Genomic DNA, 13,396 nt, shown 5'->3' with positions numbered 1-13,396 from the left:
AAAAAAAACAAAAAACCGCAAAGGGGACCTATAGATACGAAAAAAGGCAGAAACAATTCAGGTTATAACATCATACGTCATAAGGGAGGAAACTGAGTGATAGTCATGTATTGGCTGCCCTTTATTGAGTGGCTCTTATTGTGCAAGGCCTGTGCTAGGTGCTCTGCGTGGGCTCAGGCCTAGAACAGCACTGCCTTTGCCTCTTAAGATCCCTCGTTCGCAGATGAAGATAGAGAAGCTCTGTAACATGCAGTGAACTAGAACCCAAGCACCAAGTTCCCCCGATGCTCAAGCCCATTCTCTTCTGCCGTCCACTGTAACAGCCACTTACTCGTTAGTAGTTCATCGTACTGAGTAAACAGAACACGGAACGTACTTTTTTCCTGAGTGTGGTTTCAATTCTCAAGTGCTTGTTTCATTTCTCTTCATAAAGCTCAAAGAAGCCATATACCAGCAGATTCTGCTAAGAGGGTGATGCTTCAAACAGGGGAACGCAGCTGAGTTTTGCCTTCAAGGCTCTGATGTCCAGAGAGGGCCAGCGTTATTAAAGAGAGTAGTTCATTTACTTGAAGGGGTGAAGTGTGTCCCTTTCTGCTCAATTCACAGCAGTTGGGACGGTGTGGTCCCTCCACGGATGAGGTTGCTGTCCAGTGGAAGACAGGACAGGCTGGACAAGAAGTGCACAGATACATTGGATTACAATATCCGCGGAGTGATGAGGCTGTAATGCTTGGTGCAAATTAGCAAGGTTGATAGGAGCGACTGGGAAGCATCCAGAAGGGAAGACACCTGAGGAAAGAAAGCGAGTAGAAGAGAAGAGAGAGCATTGGGTGATGGCAGTAGTGGTTTAAGTGCTGTTTGGCCCAAACACTTAACAGAGCACCTAAGCATGGATGGGTAGAGCTAGGAAGGCTTTACTCCCTGGGTTGGAGTCCGAAACTTCCAGCCACATCTGCCCTAACTCTGGTGCCTTGGCTTTTGAGTTTCCACAGGCTGTGACGCAAACCTGGTGTTTTCTTGGGTGGGGAAGGGGTAGAACAAATGACTAGGTCAGCAGGGGAAAAGGGATGACTGACAACCATTATCCCTGCAACCCTGGAGAAGGGGATCCTGCCTGGCTGGCCTGACTTCTGCTCTGACTCATGCTGTGGCTGTCACAGTGCCTCTGACTCACCCAGGCTAGAAGCCCAAGAACCAACGTTGACACCTCTGACTCCCTCAGGCATCATATGTGGTCTCCAACACGGAGGGATTTTACCCCCAGACTATGTTTAGAACCCATTCCCTTGCTCCATCCCTTGCTTTGGGCCAGGCCCTCATCCTCCTAAACTGGTCTTCCTGCCTCTAGCCTACTCACTGGAATCCATTCTCTGAACTCCCACGTGTGTGATCTTTTCTGAGAAAGAAAACAATCCGATCATGTTCCTGTTTCCTTTTGCCAGAGTTGTGGTTCTCAGCTGGAGGTGCCTCTGAACTCCACAGACCCAGGAGCAAATTTACACATGTATGACACACGGCACAGGTTGTTAATGATGAACAAATGCTACATCTCTGCATATTCTACCGTCCCCTGTAGTTAGATTGGGGCATGTGACTAGTTTTGTCCAATGACTTGTGAGCAAAAGTGACAAGGTCCCTTCCAGGCTGAGATAGGGTGCCTCCTCCTTCCCTGATGCAGGGACCTTGGAAGATAATGTTCTCAGTGGCTTTACCGTAACATGATGGGGGGCTACTGTATAGTGTAGACATAACTTTTATATGCACTGGACCTGACTTGAGCAAGAATAAACCTTCATGTCTTAAACCATTGGGATTTGGGGGGTTTGTCTAAGGCAGCAGTTAATGTTCTATATCCTTTCTCCGCAATTTAATAACATGCTTTATCTCATGCTTATCCATTGCAAGTTATGGAGGTTGGATGACTTTTTTGAAATGGGAAACAAATTACTTCTTAATAATTGCAGGACTGGGGGAGGTTAAAAAGAAATCTATAAAGACACGATCCACTGGAAAGAAAGTATAAAAAGTGAGTCCTCAAGAGTGAATATTAGGGACAGCTGGCCTACAGAATAAAGCCCAAACATGAAGCTCACGTCAAAGCAGAGAAGACATGAAAGTCTTTGTAGTTTTGTTGTCAATGGCTTCTTGTTGCCCTGTGTTGTGATCAGCTTGGACTTCATTGTTCCGCCACTGCACGTTGCCCTCCCATGTGACCTTGCCCTTGCAAACACTAGTGTGTCATCTTCAGCCTTCACAACTCCGCCTCATCCTTCAAGACCCAACTGAAATGTCACCTTCTGCCCTGACCTCCCAGCTCCCTCAGCCGTGACCTCAGTCACAGCATCCCTTTCAAGATATTGGGGTTTTATCTATGCACGTCTGCCTCTTCACTAAAACACGAACTTCTCCTGCGCAAGTCGTGGTTCGTTTTCATCTCTGTGTCCCTGAACCCCTAGAATAGTGCCTGGCACACAAGAGGTGTTCACCAACTGCTTTGGGGTACCATCCTAGACACTTCAAATGGGTTGGCCACATGTGGCAATGAAGAAACTACATCGTTTTATTAAACTTCATAGATACTACGTTTTTTACGAACTGAGGGTTTGTGGCAACCCTGCATGGGGCAAGTCCGTTGGTGCCGTTTTCCAATAGCACTCACTTCGTTTCTGTGTGTCACACTTTGGTAATTCTCACAATATTTAAACATTTTTCATTATTATGACATTTGTTATGGAATCTGTGATTGGTGATCTCTGATGTTACTACTATGTCTCACTGAAGTCTCAGATGATGGTTAGCATTTTTTTAGCAATAAAGTAAATTAATTTAAATTATGATTTTAATTTAATGTATGTACATTGTTTTATAGACATAATGCTCTTGCACACTTAACAGACTACAGTCTAGCATAGAGATAACTTTTATATGCACCGGGAGACCAAAAAATTCACGTGACTTGCTTTATCACGATATCTGCTTTATTGCGGTCATCTGCTTATCTCTGAGGTCTGCCTGTAGTGAAATTGTCTAGACCTTCACTTGTAAAAGAATTCTATAGTTAAGAATAATCAGTGCCTCAGCACCAAGTTCTTGGCACATGTTCAAGGACTATAAGCCCTAAATTATATATGCTAGTGTGTAAACTGCCAATCAAACACCACCTTCCACAATGGAGGGACAAACATAATGAAACCCGAGTTTGGTAGAACCTAACAAAACTGCTCATGTTACTTCTTCATCTCTCCTTAACATGGAAAACTGTCACCTTTTCTATATGTTCTATGCACATTTCAGCTTCTGCCCTCAGACAGTCAGGAGTACAGTTTCTTAAACAAATTAGGAGATTTGATAGCCTGACATAAGGTTGTCTAATGCAGACCCAGGTACCACCAGTCCCCTCGCCTGCAGCCACGGCAGACGATCTCAAGGACCACAAGGTCCCAACCATGAGTCTGGAGCCCACCTCACAGCCCCACACCGTCCCGAGAGCTTCTGCTGGCCAGTTGGAGCTGGTACTTGAAATGAATGATTCATATTCTAGGTTTCAGTTGTAGAAGGTCAGGACCCCAATGCATAAACTGTCCTAAATCTTGTGTCTATCTCTGGGTCATTTATTTCTGGATGAAAGACAGTTGCCTGTCTTGCAGGATTTGTGTTCTTTATCTCTCTTTCTTTCTTTTTTTTTTTCTCTAAACATACAAGGCAGAATACAAAATTCAACCATTATTTCTCAGTGAACTGAACATTAAACTACTATAAATTTTCAAGGCCGCCATGATCTGGTATCTCTCCCTCTCTCTTTTCCTGTTAAACAAAGCCAGGCTGTGTATGGCGTCGTCCCCTCAAGCTGTTTCCTCAATCTATAGGATTGTGCAAGATGCAACGTTTTGGTGAGTCACTAGGTGGCATCTATGGGAGGCACTTGGTGAAGTCTCCCCGAAAATGCTTTTTTAGGGCACTCCACTGTTCTCCACGTTGTCTGCCGTTGTCTGGTGGGCGTGTTGGAGTTAATCCATTGCCATCTGTCTTTATTTTGCTAACTTACTCAGTCGGACGCCACACAATTGAGCTCCGCAAAGGTCGGCTCTCCAGTACAGCAATGACCAAGTCTTTCTAAACAATATCACCACACAGCATTCTTCCTGCCTTGAAGCATTCGGGCTTATTTTGCCTTGCTTTGTTTATAGGGCTTTTCATCTTCAAAGAGTGAGAAAAACTGATCTGAACTCAAAGCCACAACAAGGCATGGCTCCTCTTTCCAAGCTGAGAACATGCCAATCGACCTGTTCCTATTACATAAAAACCCCAGGCAGCGCAGCAGAGGACGTGGGCTGTGTCCGTACAGCCCACACCGGCACCACCACATCCTCCAGGATGCAGGTACTCAGAGTGGTTGTTGATGATGTTATTTTTGTGGTTGTTGATGATGTTATTTTCATATTTGAGGGGCTGGTAGGAGGGGTGAGGAGTGAAGCAGAAAGAAAGAAGGAAAGACAAGGGAGGGGAGAGTGAGTTGATATTTGAATGACATTCTTCCATTGCTATTCCAAAAGAAGGATGAATTAATCATTTCAATGGCCTAGAAGTGGTATTTGTCCTTCCGTTGCTTGTTTACTCATTCATTCATTCATAATGTATTGAAGACCTACTGTCTGTGTCAGGCACTGTACTAGATGCTCCAGATATAGATGGGATCAACTCACCAAGAGTCACTGCCCTGTTGGGGCTTACAATTTGTAGGGAGACAGATATTCATCAAGTAACCACAAGGGCGAGTGAGACAGCCGAGGTGTTGTAAGTGCACGTAATAGTGGCCCTTACCTAGACCGGGGTCAGAGTCATCTCTGAGACAGATGAAGATGAAGAGGGTTTTAAAATATCATTCTTCTTTCTATGCTCCCATGTGCTAAGTACTCTGCTTAGCAATTAGCACATGCTAGATTAGTATTTGGTGACCATGTGGCAAGTTTTTACTGGGCATGGAGAGAGGAAGGTCCAGCAGAATGAGAACCACAGTAAGAACACAGCCCAGTCCCTGATGAAGAGGCAAGAGCTTCTCTTACACAAGCAGAGATTTCAGCTCTCCCTGTTCTGTTTACCAACCCCTGGATTTGGCTTGTTTTTCCTCACAAATTACTTCCTCCATAACCACTTGCTTTCGCCCTATTTCTGCACCGAAATTATATTAAAATCTTCTTCCGTCTTCTATCTTTATTGAAGTCCATTTTGTTCAAAGTTTTAAAGTCCTGATCAAGCAAAAGTGAATTAAACATTAACCTGGTAGTTTACCCTGCTATCTTAGGGTAGTTCTTCAGGTTTGATTCACACTCCGAGTTTTAAAAAATACAAAACAAAGAAGAGGCAGGAAAAAAGGAAATCTCCTACCATGTTTATCTGTCTTCTCCATTGTACTGTACTTTCAGGAGAAAGTACTATTTTATTCCACTCTACAGGGTTTCACCTATAAAGAAAGCAAAGGGGGCCCATATCCTGACACACTGGCATATGAATCAAGCAAACGCAGGGCTACTAATCTGTAGATTTTAGGAACTGCAAGCTCCCTGGGTTTTGTTATAGGTGCTGGAATAGATGGACCTTTGTTGGAGTTTCATGTGGCCTCCCTGCTTACCAGTGCATTTGTGAATGACCCAGTCTAAAAGGACTTTATCTTGACAACCATACTTGTTTGTCATTAAATATTTGAGGTCTGAGTCCTTTCAGGTCACCTCTGGGAGAATTGCACCAACAGGTAGTTCGCAGACCAGTCCCAGCTGCAGCAATAACACAGGAAGACTTTGTTATGCTTTGTCTTGGTTTTACCAAATTCCTCCTGGATGCTGACTCCAGGTTGGCAGGGAGCTGCCCTTCATGATGGCGGGGTTCTCCTGCGTGAACGCCAACCATAACCATCAGAAAATTCGGGTGGGTGGGGCTGTCCTGGGCGAGTGGCTTGGTCTGTGGAGCGGCCACGAGTACAGCCACGTGCCCTTCTGCTCCCACTTCACTGGGATCTGCATACCCCGTGGACCTGGTGGGGTGGTGGGTGCAGAGGGCAGTGGGAACTCCAGGGGGAGAAGAAACATTTCTGGAGCTGTGGGCAGACATTGGAGAGCCAGCCCTTTACAGTGGCCGCAGCAGTTACCATGGAGAACTCTGAGGAGGTTGCTGAAGGCCTCTGGAAGCAGCCCTTGCAATGTTCTTCCTTTACTGACCTCTCATTACAGGCCACATAAGTGAGTATTCATTCTTAAGCTTTCCCTTCTTCAGCTTATGCGACATGAACCCTGTTGTTTTTGCTCCTTTTACCCTGAGTAACCTCTGTTGGCCTCCTCTGTAGACACCTGTTTTCCTCTCTCCATTTACTCATTAACCATGGTCATAAAAGCCGTGGTTACAACTCCTGCCTTCCTTTTCCTCTTTTCTGAGATGTTCCTCCATTTTCTTGGTTTGAGCTACAAGTTGTCTAGAGAAGATACAACTGGGATTCAGCAAAGGCAGAGAGAAAGCTAGCGTGTGTTGATATGTTGAGTTTTGCTATGACCTCGAAGGCCCTGGTGCCAGGCATATATGGTGCCTCAGTCCATCCTACAGTAACCCTGCAAGGGAAGTGTGTCATTACCCTTTGTTCTTTTGTACATTCGTTCCTTTTGTCTGAAGATCTTTTTCTTCCTCCCTCCTCTCATCTTCCAAATTTCTACTCATTTTCAAAACCCAGTTCAATTACCATTTCCTCTGCGGCATCTCTCTTCACTCCCCAGGCCCCTTTAATCTCTTTGTCTGAATTCCATGGCCCTAACGTCATCCTTCTGTTAGATCAGTTATCACATTACATGCACAGCACGGTTTTCAAACTTCCCTACTCCCCAAAGTTGTCTTTGGGGTGCTAGAGAACAAGATGGGGTCCTGTCTGGCTCGATATCCTAATATCACGATACCTAACACATAGGCAGGTGCTTAAGAAATATTCATTTATCGTCTGCTAGCTAGCCTTTGTCAGCTCCATGCATCATCTCAAGCAGCCCTCACAGTAACCCTGTGAGGTAGGTCATTATCCCCACTTCACAGATGAGGGGAGTGAGGTTTAGTGAAGTTGAGTAAGTTGCTAAGATCCACGCAGGCAGAATCGGGACATGAACCAATGGGAACTGAAGCCAGGGTCCACGCTCTGCCACGCAGTCACTCCCTGGCTGTGGTGACACCTGCAGCTGTCGCTTGACGGTGAAGAGAGAGGAACGCTCATCAAGGGCACTGGCACAACCCAATGCTGAATGAAGCATGCACGAGTTTATGAATTAATGGACAACGGAGCAAATGAATGAGTCCATGCCTATCAGTCTTTCATGTGGTCCAGCCTAAGTCCTGCTCATCCAACCTCCCCCGTCGCTCTGCCCTTTCTTCCCATAAATGAGCCTTCCTCTCCTCCCTGCCCGGTTTCATGCTGACTACCTACAACACCTTCTTGGTGAGTCCCTCAGCCCACAGCCTCCTTCCTCCTCTGCCCTGACCCCAGCCATTCTACATACAACTTCTGAAAAGTAATTCTCAAGCCTTGTTGTTGGATTCACACTCAAGGATTGATTTCAGCTTCTGACCCACTGTTAAGTAAAACCGAGGTCCTCAAGGCTGACTATAAGCGTCATTTCCCTTCATGTATCCATCATTTCAAAAATTACATTTTATTTTATTGAAGTATAGTCGATTTACAACATATCCATCATTTTAAACCAAGCAATTTTGTTTACTGCCCCTGGTCCACAATGTGCCTGCTTCGCTTCCAGAGCTTTGCCCGAGCCATACTTCTGGGAATACAGAGATTAAAGCTTCAGTCCCTGAAGTTCACAGATTAGTGGAAAGACGGCTGAAAGAGCAATTACAAGGCACTATAATTGTGGGAGGCCGTTCAGAGGAAAGCCCGGTTGCTATGGAAGCACATAGGACGTCCTCCCGCCACATCTGCAGTAATCTCATCTCTCAGCTCCCTCACCGGCTCCACTCACCTCTCGCAGGGCGCTTGCTATGCCTGCCCTTTCACTTGGTCCCTACAGGTCCTCTTCCTCTCATTTGCAATCGGATTGTTCTACTTTTTTCTGTACTTTTATTTTTAAAGATTGTTTTGATGTGGGCCATTTTTAAGTCTTTACTGAATTTGTTACAATATTGCTTCTGTTTTATGTTTCGGTTTTTTGGCTGCAAGGCATGTGGCATCTTAGCTCCCCGACCAAGGATCAAACCCACACCCCCTGCATTGGAAGGCGAAGTCTTAACCACTGGACCGCCAGGGGAGTCCCTATCTGTACTTTTTGATTCATCTGCAATATATATATATATATATATTTTTTTTCTTTGAACTTTGCCTCCTCAGCTGATGAACTATAATGAGAGAGGTGAGGATAAAAGAAGGCAAGCCACAGGAAGGGTGGCTGCCTGCTCAAGGAGAACATCTCCCAGTGATGAAGAACAATGTAAGTGAAAGGCATAGATGAGTTCTGCTGCACTCACCCCAGCCGTCTCCTTTGGTGGTAGGGGGTGTGCCCTGAAGTGAAAGGGTCAAGATGTAACTCAACCCTGATCTACTAGACTTCCAACAACCTTTTGGTTGTTGGAAGCTCACAGATGACAGACTGCTGTTTCCATACAGCTGAACTGATCTTGGAGGATATAAGACACGCCCTTGGAACTCTCAGAGAGGCTTGAGGGGTGAGGACTGAAAGAAACCCCAAGGCCCCATGGGGGACACAGCTGAGCAAACAAAATTTGATCCTAGAGGTTGACAGCCTCATTTGTGTCCAAGGCTAATGAACCTGGGGAACATTCACACATACTCCAGTCGTGGCTCTGTAATGATTTACCAATCGACTAAGGGGAAACGGGCTCTCCTCGAGACGATCCCAGGAAAAACAGAACAGCCAGCAAGGCTCAGCCTGGCCTGGCTGGTGCCACAAGCTTCCCCACCATCCTGCCAGGAAAACTCTGGCATTCCAGCATCTGGATCCGAAACACTTGGTTGACATGGAAACATGTCAACAACATCTACGGGAGTTCCCTGGTGATCCAGCGGTTAGGGCTCCGTGCTTGCCCTGTGGGGGGCACAGGTTCGATCCCTGGTCGGGGCACTAAGATCCCGCAAGCTGCGCGGCGTGACGGAAAAAAAAAATCTACGTTTCAGCTTTCTCACTCTCAGGTCTGGCGTGTTCCTCTCTGGCTCCAATCCCCTTTGCCTCCAGCCTTCCAAAATCACGTTTCTCCACTTCAGTCACCTGTCCTTTGAACCAGCCAGGAAGTCTCTGCTTCCCTCACAGTCCTGAGGAGTGGGTGCTGGGAGTTGGGCTGTGGTGGGTGCCTCGCCCGGCTCTGCCATCCTAGGGGCTCAACGCCATCAGGCTTGGGAGCCTGGCGAAGCTCCCTTGCCACAGGGGATTTCATTTTATGTCAGCATTTTCACCGGCTGAGGGGGTGGCAGAGAGAAGAGAACCATGGAAAGAAAAGAACACACCACAAATCACTGAACTCAACAAAGCTTTGAAGTAAAGATGCAGAGATTTGGTAAAAAGCCAGAAATCTAAATACTGGCCTGTGCTTATGAAGTTTGCTTATGCGTAGACTTAAGCAAACAGATCCCCCATCTCCCTGACAACCAGAACACAAGCATGTTTTACCTGCATTATCTACTCTCTTTGACGAAGCCAGGGCATAATTAATGGAGAAAGAAAACCCAGAAGCATAGGTGCTGGGTGAAAGAGTTCACGTCTCTTAGACAATGTTTATCTCTCATTCCTCTCTGCTGGGAGTTCACCTACACAAACTTATTAACATCTCACCTGTCGAATTGGTCAGCCATGCCTTCTACTTGCTGGTGGAAAGCTAATATACCTTCGCCTTTCCCTATCAGTCAACATTATTTAGGAGACGGATAAGAAAATTTGCTTGAAAGGTTGTTCTGGAAAGTTCTATTTATAGAGACACACCTAGGTGGCCACGGACACTATAAATAGCCTCCTTTGTGTGGGAGGGGTAGGGCCATGTTGTCACCATCCTGAACAAAGAAGAGAGGCCTTCCTCCTCCTTGGAAGGACGGACCCCACACACGTTTGCTCTCGTGGTATGCAAGACAAGCCATGTCAGTTCCAGGGTGTTTGATGTGAGCCGGACCCAGGGATTTGCCATCTCAAGGGTATGGGTGGCAACAGCCTCTAAATGCTTCAGGGTTCCAGGGGCACAGTCTCACGACAACCAAGATAAAGCAGTTAGCCCTGGGAAGATGGGATCTCAGCCCTCGCATCTGGAATGCTCATTTCCCCGTGACTGTCCTCCCCAGCACAGTCCCGAGGCCAGCGGGGAGGAAGGTCAGGGCAGCAGGACAATGTCCTGACTTCCTCCCGACTGGACATGAAGGGCCCTAAAGGTGGCGTTTAGAGCAAGTCATCACCATGAGCACAGCACACGCTCACACATCTAGGCCTTATCTACGCAGCTGGAGTCTTCTCGGGATGGAGGCCGCAAGGACAGGAGCCCAGTGGGCAGAGAGGGAGGGAATAAATGTGAGTATAGGGTCCCCACTGTTGAAAACAAGTTTACAGCAAACACGATGAAAGGATGAAAGTGGATTGCTTTTCCTCCTTCTCTCCCTAGGCCAGGTCGTTTCAGGATAAGTTGGGAATCTGTGCGAAGAAGGGGAGGGGTTTGTGAACACCTGTATGTGAACACAGGGTGTGTGCACCACCCCACGTGGATCTGTATTAGCGTGAGTGCTGGTGCCTCTGGGCATGCACGTGGAAACTCATGTGATGCTGCAAACGATACAGGCACTACACATGTCAGCCTAACCACAGAACAGTTGCCAAACCCAGCTCTGGTGGGAAAAGCCATTATTTTCCAAGAGTCGACAAGTACCCTGTTCTCATTCCAGTTCACCCTCAGGGAATCACTTAGCATCAGTGGGGGAAGGAGAAGCATGAAGTAATGAGATGGAGTGAGCCAAGGAGGAGATCTACCAATTATCAGATTCAGCATCCTAATGGGAAGGTCACTCAGTGTGGGAAAAAATAGGATCCATTAGGGGTGAGTTCCCAGGTGGCCCTCAGAAAAGTGTTCTGCGGGCTTATGCCGAGAAGCAGGAAGGGACAATGGAGGGCGGGCTGCGTGGCCTGCCTCCAGCCCCGCTGGGGTGGCTTCAAGTGCCGTGCAGGTGGATTCGCTGATGGATGTTTCTTGGAACCAGTAGCAGATTTATGGAAACTGATTACACAATCATAGCTGGCCTGGACAGAGCTCTTGTGCAATTACTGGAACCCTGCACTACTACTCCTAATTCACATAACAAACATTTTCCACCTTCTTAATGAGAAGAGCTAATGTTTATTGAAAAGCAAGCGTTGTTCTGAACTCTTCATATCTATTACCTTAATCTGTACAGACCCCTGCAAAGTGGGTGCCATTGTCACCATTTCCATTTTACAGAAGAGGAAACTGAGGCATAGTGAGCGTAAATAACTTCCCCAAATTCTCTCAATGTATGCAAGTGGCAGGATTTGAACATAGAAAGCTTTATTCCAAATAAACGTATCTGCTTCCTACATTACTTTTGCACGAAGCACTACACAAGGCATCTGAAAGAGGCTCACAGAAATGGCATGGTCCCTACCTTAAAGGAGTTTATGGTCTGGGGGAGAGAGACAATGACATTGCCTTCTGACTTAAGCAAACTTGGCGATTTGGAAAACATCAGTTTCTTTTGGTAACTATTGGTAACCTCTTACGGTTAGAGGCACATGGGAGTTATAAATCCCCTCTCCCACAACCTCAGAAATGTTGGACTGAACCCCATCAGACAAACAAGCATGCACTGGCAAGCAAAAACGCAAAAACAAGCATTCAAACTCACTCCGTGGTTTAGGAGAAGACCCACGATGGCCCTGGCAGGCGAGCGAGCATCGTGCACGAAAGGCTGGCACTGGAGCAGACACGGTGATGCTCTTAGCAGAGCACTGGACAGTTCTGGTTCAGATCAGGCAACAGGGTCCCCCTTGAAGGAGAGGACAGAGGACCGAGTGGCTGATGTCAGGCCTACATCTGCCAGTTTCCTATGTCTTGTTCATAAAAGGGCGGGGGACGAGTGGGGCCTGTACAGTATTCCTAACCAACCACCAGTGTTGACACTCTTCATTGTACCAAAGAAAAGATTTCACTAAAGATATGGTGAGTGCTCGATAACCCCTCTGCACACGCTGACTCGTGACCGGGCACGTCATGTGCCGGTTCACCATCCTAGAATGTTGCTTCCTGATTTCACAGATTATGTCCAGTGACCTCTGTGTCCAAAACCAGCATCCATTGAGTCATTTTGATCTAAGTCAGGATCTCTCAAATGGTACTGTGCTGTTCAAAAATAAAATAACCAAGAGAACATCCCATAATACAGGAAACATTGTAAGGACTTGAACACAAGGCAAAGCTCTTATATCAAAGCGTGATTTGGGGGGGAATGTGCCTTATATTTATTTATTGTCATATAAAAATCATGTACTGTGTGCATGACACGTAGCAGATGCTCAATAACTGTGTTTCCCTCCCTCACTATCTCATCTAATTCTCATAAAAAACGCTATCGGGAAGTTAAATTTTTGTTTTATAGATGATGAAACAAAAGATCAAAGAGTTTAAGTAACACGACTACAGGTGGCCACGCTGGGTTCACACTACAAAACCGATGCATTCATGGTATCAATACTGCCTCTCCAACACATACAACTGAGCTTTGCAGAATATTGTATTTACAAAGCACTTTCACGTGCCCTATTTCACTGGATCTTCAGAACACTCATGTGACATGAGAATTATTATTTTCTTCACTTCTAAGTGGAGGAAACAGGTAGTGGAATTACAGCAATTTCCCCAGGTTTTCTAAGGTGAATGAGTCCGCAGAATTTAAACCCGTGTCTTATGACGCCCGAACCTTTGCTCTGGGCTCCATACCATGTGACATCTCAGCGCCGAGCCCAAAGCTGGCCAAAGGGCTGAATGTGAGCTGAACACCAGCGTGCTCCATTCATGGGCTCCCAGGATCCAGCTGGCTCGTTGGTGCTCCAGAACTGCCCTCAAATCCCATCTCAGCAGCATGGAGGCACCACTTGTGATGAGAGTGATACCCAACATTTTTGTGGCATTTTATAGTTTATAAAGTACCTATCTCATATGTCCTAATTGTGAAGGAGCCACTCTAAAGACAGAACAGCAAGGTGACCATATTTCTCAGGCTGGTAGGTAGGACCAACCCCAATGTTATTCTTGGACGCCAGAATCAATTCCCACATCCCATAGAGGCCACTTTCCTAAGTGACACTCCGCATTCTTATTGCTTCACTTAATCTCCTTGAGGCTACCTTGATCTTCTAGGTAT

The 13,396-nt window shown here is 46.3% G+C and overlaps 1 long non-coding RNA gene across 2 annotated transcripts in view; it reads left to right on the top strand.

The window, feature by feature from the left end:
- The window catches only part of LOC307176890, a 58,004-nt gene that overhangs the window by 36,767 nt on the left and 7,841 nt on the right, over window positions 1-13,396 (top strand). Inside the window, exon 3 of one of the 2 annotated variants that reach the window (XR_013824933.1) lies at window positions 4,188-4,380. This is a non-coding gene — a long non-coding RNA (uncharacterized lncRNA). Of the gene's footprint in view, window positions 1-4,187; window positions 6,398-13,396 lie in introns of those variants that run through there. The other variant, XR_013824934.1, reaches the window with a different exon arrangement.

Source organism: Stenella coeruleoalba (genome assembly GCF_951394435.1).
Source record: "Stenella coeruleoalba genome assembly, chromosome: 18".
NCBI lineage: Eukaryota > Metazoa > Chordata > Mammalia > Artiodactyla > Delphinidae > Stenella > Stenella coeruleoalba.
The sequence above is the reverse complement of the archived record's forward strand: the minus strand, read 5'-3'. Positions and strand labels throughout refer to the sequence as shown.